Below are 8,215 nucleotides of genomic sequence, written 5' to 3'. Positions count from 1 at the left end.
TGCGTGTATGCTTACAACATCCACGTTCAGAAACCGACGCGGCTGCGGAAAATAACAAGGAAACCTCTGCCTCTGATATTTTTCTCCGTGGAGTAAAAATACATAAAGAAGCAAAAGCTGTTCTTATTTAAATTTGTTTTGTTTCTATAACTGCAGCAAATTAACTTAAGCCGTTCTTATAACCACAGCATGCGAAAATAAACAATCGACACCCGCCCGCCCTCCTCACCAACCGCTTGCTATTTCATCACTCCACGAGCGGCCTTGTTTTTGAATGTTCATCGATCCATTCTTCCTTCTCCACCCTTGTGCAACCCCACCCTTGTGCGTAGCTATTCAACCTATTTACCTGTAAAATTAATATACATACATAAAAACAAATCGAAAGATTGCGGTCATCACTGTTTTTTTGCTTACGTCCTGTTTAAGCTGCATTATTACCTTTTAATTTTTCTATTTGTACTGTTCTCCGGTACCAAAAAGTCTCCACTCAGATATTTCCTTTCTGGAAATGGACTGCGCAGATTTCGTGCCTTGTCCCGGGCTTCCCTGCACGCATTCTGTGTGCCTGGCTTGTGTGATGTTCGATTCTGGTGTAGATGCAAGACTTTGGTAAATGCTCCCTCTTGTCAGTGGGGTCGTTGGAGTTGCTGGCGTCTGACGTCTTCCTCCTGGGCTTGGAGTGCATTGTCCTGAGCCGTTTGATGTCCTCGATGGTGTTGTTGGCCATTTCATTGACCTTGCCCTCTTCTCCTGCTGCGATTTCCTCTTCTCCTCTTCAATCCTCATCCTCTCCTGGACTTTTGGGTTATCCGGGCAGTTTGTTTTCCTGTGACCCTTTACTCCACAATGGCCGCACTTGGATGCGGCTTATTTACCTTTTCCTTTCTTCTCAGAACCAGCTTTGATTCGATCTCCTTTTTTTGTGCCCTTTGAGCCACTCATGGGAGGGTTCTTGAGAGTTTCGGCAAGAATGTTTGTGTCTGGTTCCTCAGCAAGTGCCGCCATGACTTTTATTTTCATATCTACCGTACACTCACGCAGCACACTGTATGCCTTCTCTTTTCTGCAAGCATTTGAACAGATATCCGACAACTTAGCGTAAGTGAGGCCGAATCTCATAGTTTCATCGTCTTGTGCGGTCATGCTATCACCTTGACTTGTAGACAGAACTTTCAGACTCTCTGATAGATTCATGGTCCATCTGGGGATGATGAAGGATTTTGGAAGTTGATCGATCATGCCTGTTTGGTCCATCACCTTAAGCACATGGCAGCGGTGAATGCCATCCCTACTCATTTTCTTGCAGCTGCAACTGTATATTTCTTTTTGCTCATCCACATCTACCCTGAACTCAGGCCTGTCAAATTCCTCGCCCGGATATGGTTTCCACACTTTTTCTCCAGGCCCAGTAATCTTTTTGAAAAAATACTGCCTCCCCTTTGCCAGGTCAGAGCACTTGAGGTAAGTCCGGTTCCGTAGCTCCAGCTGCAATTTCCTGAAAATTTCATTCGTGTATACTTCACTTGCTTGTCTTTCAATCGGAAAACCCGTCTCTAGTGATGGCACCTTCTCTTCTATTCGGTGTCTTTTCTTGTCAAGCGTCGCGAGGCAATTTTGCTGAATCATGTGATACACATCAACAAACCTTTTTATAGTGTCCCTGTGGTTGACGTAATTCTTCCACATCGAATTCGTGCTCTCACCGCGAGTGGTTGTTGACGAGAAAGGATAGAAGCAGTCCTTGAAGTAGGACGGCACCCAGAAATTTCGGAGTTCCCATAGCGTGTTTAGGTGTTTGTTGCCTTCCGCCTTGTGCACAGAAATTGCTGCTTTCCAGGTACGCTCAAACTCATCTTGATCTAGTGAGTTTTTGACGATTTGAAATAAATCATTAGACATCCCTGGGTGCTGCGCAAACACTGCTGCGTTATTTTCCTTCAGGTTCTTCCTAATATGCCACCAGCAGAACCTGTGCCTCGCTCTCGGAAGAGCTTCCTTTATTGCAGTCTTCATCGCCTGGTCCTGGTCTGTTATTATGTATTTCGGCTCTTTTCCTCCCATTGCCTCAACAAACATGCATAGGAGCCACTTGAATGACCCTATTTTCTCATCCTTCAAAAGGCCTACTCCAAACAGGACGGTCGACCCATGGTTGTCAACACCTATAATTGGTGCAAATGGCAAGCCATATATATTCGTAGAGAATGTCGTGTCAAAAGACACGAAATCTCCATATAGCTCATAATTTATCTTGCACAAGGAGTCTGTCCAGAACAGGCTCCGCACTACATTGTTCTCTGTCTCTTCAACATGGTGGAATCCCGGCCTCCGCCTCTGCATATGGCAAATAGTTTCATGGTGTCCTCGATATCAGTGCCGCCCTCTTCAGCCCTGTCCCGGCATGCAATGTTGCTTATGTCAATCGTGTCGAACATAATTTCTTGCCTCGGTTTCCCGATGGCAGTAAAAATCTGCATAACCTTCCTTGGTTCTAACCTCGCCTTCTGCAGCACTTGTATAAAGAATTTCTCCTAAGGTGTCATCTTCTTATAGCATCTCATGAACTTTAGCATCCAATCGGATGGGTGAAGTTGGTGGTTGTGCTCTAGGCGCACGTTCTTCACATACCATTTCCTCCTATCTGTATCCCTCTGGGCTATTATTTGGACTGGGCAGCTTGTCCGGATCAAGCAGTTGCTCCTTCTCTCCTTAACATGTCTCTCAGTTGTTTTATTCTGCCCTTCCTTGGTGCACTGAAACACCTGCTTGTCAAGCTGCTAATCATATGTCGATCTTCTGCTCGTCGATCGCTTGGCAGCAAAGCCAACCCTTCTTGCATATCTGCAGAAAAAGAAAAGCACTCATCCAATGATCCGAATACCATACCACCCTCTGGTCCGAGCACTTCGGTGACCTCATGAATTGTTGGGTATATGCCTTCTTTGAACATGTCGTCCATTTCTTTCTCTACAATGGTCAGCGGTGCCATGATGATTCTGTCTACCGTGTCTTCGTTCGTCTGATCGCATTCACTTCTAACGACATCAGTTTCATCGCCAGCCACAGGTCGACTTACAGCGGAGCTGCTGCTGCTCTGTTGTTTGTCACACGCAGCAGCGTCGTTTCTGCAGCACGGTCAAATCCATAAATGAGTCTGCTTCTCCACTGTCGCATTGTGCAATGCTGCTCCTTGTTTCTCTGGCACTCGTGCAACCAAGGGACTGTGCTGCTTCTACCATGCAATCCGTGTTGGCGCTGTACGCTACTTGCTGCTGTGAACGTTGCGTTCCCTTCGAAATGGATGGAGAACTATGATATTTCTTTGCCTCATCTGTTATCCCCTCCGCCAAATCCTGAACACATGGCACGAAACAGAATTAGACGTCCAGAGCAGCATATGCATTTTTTTAATTTCTAAACAAAAGATTTATATGACTCATCAGGGCTCATCTGGTATACCAAAACCAGACCCGTGCCTCTTCACCAAGTATAAGCGGTACACCAGAGGCACTGTTCACATTATACCCAACAGCACGAATGTGACCATGCTACACACAAATCTGGACAAGAGGCACAGCTGTGCTTCTGTTTACACCATACAATCGGAGAGGCACAACAACATCCTATACAAAAGAACAACTACACATACAGCCGTACCAGACGGACAGCCATCCTCCTATTTTTCACTTTACCCTGTTCTTCCATAAAACTGTCTGTGTGTTGAATTGAAAAAGCATAGTTCTGACATCACCTTTGTTTTCCCATGTCTCTCTTGTCCAACAAATCTTGGCGACAACCTCCATGCATTGGTGATTTCGCTGACGACAACAAAAGCATAGATCCTTTGGAAGGACCCCTCATGTTGAACGCCACAGGTGATCCTTTCAAAGGACCTTGCCTTATGTTTTCATTGAACCGTGGACTACTGCGATACTTGCTTCCTTGCTCGTACACCTGCATGTGCAAGATACTATGATTTAAATATACCAGGCGAAAACAAAGAAAAAATTGCTCACAAAAAAATATACATTTGCTTTAAATGTTGTTGCACGTTCATATTTGCTGTCACTTGTATTGCTTTCTGGTGCTGCTGTACGATAAAGTTTATTCCTCCTATGTTTGATTTTGTCGTTGGGCTCTACTTGCTTGTGCAAACCATACCGAATCCTTGAACACCAATGCTTTTGTTGCCAATGATCCTTCTGCTTGCATCAAAGGAAATTTTGCTACCTTGTACCTCTTCATTATGACCGCCTTCAAATGCTGGGCCGTCACAACGCCTGCTCTGCGCCTTTGTGGACATCTGTGTCTTGAAACCACAAAATAATTAGAGGCACATGCGAGTATTACGAAGAATTAGCACGTAAAACTTCCACGTACGTTCAAAACCAATGTTTGAAGTTTTCGTCGTTACCTGCACAATCTGCTTAGTAGAGTCTCTACTGCTTAAAATGCTCCTCTTCGCAGGTGTTTGTTGCACACCATGCTCCTAGTTGGCACATTTGCCAAGAACTTGTATCTCACTCTTGACTCCAATTATTCCAGCCTGCATGGCATGTGCGTGTTTGACAACATCTGCATCCTTGATCTTCTTCTCGTTTTGTAGTAATTTTTTTTCTTCCACCTCTCAGTACTCAACTGCAGAGTAGATGCACAGGATAAATAGATATTACAACATTCATCCAGTATATATTAATCATTTTTGTTGTTGTTAATGATCTACTATTCGGTGTTCTCAGTGGTGGCACCTTGACAGCAAACGTCCCAGAAATAAAAGACCAAACGCTAATGTTCAACTGCCTTACTATTACATGCCTCCGATAATCCTTGCCGATGTCATTCAAAGACCGACCGTCCCTGTTGTCCTGACCAGATGACGCACTCCTGAACATCTGCCCGAAAAAGAGACGTAATAAATATAAAGGTTATAAACCTGCAGTATCAGTGTTGAAACTTTTCGAAGTTGATCTCAATCTTTCTTACTAACCTTTTACACTTACCACGCAACAGAGATATATTTTTAGTTCTATATAATTGAGATATATAAATATATACATATATTAATTTTTAATGAAACTGCAACCTCAACCAAAGTTAGATCCTCTGATGCTAGTTTGCTAGTGCAACACTTAACACAAAGATAACCATGAAACCTAACAAAAGTAACAAGCTCGTATTACAAGGACGAGAGTACACAAAACAAAAAACAAACTCAAATCAGAGCTACAGTGTAAAACTAAACAATTTTATTCTATGAATCCCGACCACAACAAATTCATCAACGAATTGAATCTTGTGTATCAGGAATCGCCACGCAAAGGTGCGTTGATAATTTTTCTACTAACCTTTGATTGCCGAATCTTATGCGCTGATTGTTCGGAACTCACACCTTTCTAAATTGTGGGGGGGTCTTCTACCCTGCAGTTTGTCAGCGATCTCCTTCAATGATTTTGAATCTGAGAGAGAGAGAAAAGAGAAAGAGAGAGGGAGAGAGAGAAACAAAGAGAGAGGCTACTTTGATTTTTTGCATGCAGGAGAAGAATAACCTGATAGGTGGGGTGAGTTTTGCGACGCATGAGAGATGCACATGTTTTTTCAGCGTGACGAGATGTGGTAGCACTACAAAAAAAGACACATCCGTGACATTTTGGGCCGAACGAAAAAAAATTCCGTCATACATATGACACTTCTATGACGATAATTGTGACAAAACCCGGTATCATCATAGATGTGGTGGGCTCCTACTTCTATGACAAAAAATCATGACAGAAAATGGGCTTTTCGTCCTGGGTGGGCTGGAGATGCAGCTGCATGACATTCTTTGGGCCGTCAATGACGGAAAAAACCGTGGTAGAAGCGAGGGCGAGGAAAATTTCGGGGAGTTCCTGGTTACGTTGGGAGGTCGGGGGTCGAGCGATGCGCGTTTCTCTCGTACACGTACGTGCGTGTGTGCGAGGCGCTGGCTCTAACCGAACCCGAGCGAGGCGTTGGGCTCTAACTGAACCCGAGCGATTGCACTGCAGGCTAGGAGTTACTAAACCCGAGCGATCGATCGATGGCTGTTAACTGAACCCGGTCGAGCGATTCCTTCGCTACTGCTACTAACTGAAGCCGATCGATGCTGCCTCTGGGATGAACAGTGAGCGTTGCGGGGGAGGGGGGTGGATGAACAGTGAGCAGTGGCGTTGCCTCTGGATGAACAGGACCCCGTGGTGTGGTGGAGGGCTGGATGAACAGTAGACGGTGGAGGGGCGCCCGTGGAGGGGTGGTTGAACAGGACCCCGTGGTGTGGAGGGCTGGATGAACAGTAGATGGTGGAGGGGTGCCCGTGGAGGGGTGGTTGAACAGTAGCCGGTGGAGTAGCGCGCGGTGGAGGCTGGATGAACAGGAGCCCGTGGAGGCTGGAGGAGGTCGACGGTGGAGATGAACAGTATCCCGTGGTGTCCCGTTTTGCGGTACGCCACACCCCTCCCGATGAACAGGACCCCCGTTTCGACCGTAGGAGGTCCATTTCGTCCGTTTTGCGGTACGCCACACCCCTCCCTATCAACAGGACCCTCGTTTCGACCGTAGGAGGTCCGTTTCGTCCATTTTGCGATACGCCACACCCCTCCCGATCAACAGGACCCCCGTTTCGACCATAGGAGGTCTGTTTCCTCCGTTTTGCGGTACGCCACACCCCTCCCGATCAACAGGACCCCGTTCCGAACGTAGGAGGTCCGTTTCCTCCGTTGTGCGGTACGCCAGGCCTCGTTTCCATCGCCTGTTCCGTCCAAGCCCTCCCGATGAACACGACCATGCATTCCGTTCTGACCCAGCCGGTTGGCTCCCACGCGTTCCATTGCCTCCCGATGAACACGACACATTCCGTTGCCTCCCCATGAACACGATGCATTCCGTTGCCTCCCCATGAACACGACGACGACGCTGTTTCTCCGTTCCGACCCAGCCATGTACACGAGCCCTGGCCGTACGTATGCGCGAGTAGGCGTTCGAGACCCCGCCCGTATGTACACATACGTGGTCGTATTTTCTTTCTTGCACCCTGGCCGCTGTACGTACGTGTGCATGCTATGTGCGCGCCTCCACTACGACACGTACGCGCCTCTACTACGTAACGTGCGCGCCTCTACATCCACCAGTACATATGTACGTACACGTTCGCGACCAGAATGACAACGCTACATACGCTTCGACCAGGTGGGTCCTGACTGTCAGGCACTTCCTTGCCTGCGAAGATGTAGCTGGTGGGTCCCAGCAGTCAGGGGGCGAATCGTTTTTTTTTTGCCCGGACGCACTTCCTTGCATGCAAAGATGTAGCTGGTGGGTCCCAGCTGTCAGGGGGAAATGTTTTTTTAGCGAAATACAGTGGCCCATCCGGTGGGTCCCAGCTGTCAGGTGGAGGAATCATTATTTTCCGCGTAATAAGGAGGCACTTCCTTGCTGCGGCCGTGGACCCAGCTGTTAGCCTCTCCACGTACAGTCCACGTCCGATGGAAGTCGTCCCTTGACCACATTGACCACGCCGCGCCGAGAGCACCAGGGCGGTGGACGACGGCGAGGCCTAGGAAGGGGACGACGGGGAGCCGGGGAAGACGCGGCAGTGGAAGCCTGCGTGGAGAGGAGTACGAGGGTTCACTGGTTCGGCTGCGGTGTGAGGCTGTCGTCGCCGCGGGGCCTGGCCAGCGGTGGGAATAGTAGGGGGCGGTGAGGCCTCCGCGGCAGCACAGCCGGCCACGGGAGGCAGGAGCATGCGGCACGACTGGCGCTGCTTTGGGCGGCTGGAGCAAGAAGACCAGAGGTTGAAGAAGCACTACAGCCGTTGGATGGACATCGTACGGTCACTGGAGCTAGAATCATTCATATTGACTAAAGTTGACAAAGGCCCCCGTCCCGGTCAACTTAGTAGGCCCACAAGTCAGCCTCCCACCATGGTGGGTCCTAGCTAGCAGGGGGTATTCATTTTTTTTGTGCGTAATAAGGAGGCACTTCCTTGCATGCGAAGATATAGTTGGTGGGTTCGAGCTGTCAGCGGCGGTAAAGTTTTTTTCGCGAAATATAGAGGCCCTTTCGGTGGGTCCCTGATGTCAGGTGGAGGAATCATTATTTTGCGCGTAATAAGGAGGCATTTCCTTGCGTGCGGCCGTGGACCCAGCTGTCGGCTTCTCCACGTACAGTCCACTTCAGATGCATGTCGGTCGTTGACCACGTT

General features: G+C 48.1%; 1 pseudogene; it reads right to left on the bottom strand.

The window, feature by feature from the left end:
- Positions 1–453: 453 nt before the first annotated feature.
- Positions 454–5,262, bottom strand: LOC109780104 (uncharacterized; annotated as a pseudogene).
- Positions 5,263–8,215: the final 2,953 nt, after the last annotated feature.

This window comes from Aegilops tauschii, chromosome 1 (genome assembly GCF_002575655.3).
Source record: "Aegilops tauschii subsp. strangulata cultivar AL8/78 chromosome 1, Aet v6.0, whole genome shotgun sequence".
Classification (NCBI taxonomy): Eukaryota; Viridiplantae; Streptophyta; class Magnoliopsida; order Poales; family Poaceae; genus Aegilops; species Aegilops tauschii.
Note: the sequence above shows the minus strand (reverse complement) of the source record. Positions and strands in the feature narration are given on the sequence as shown.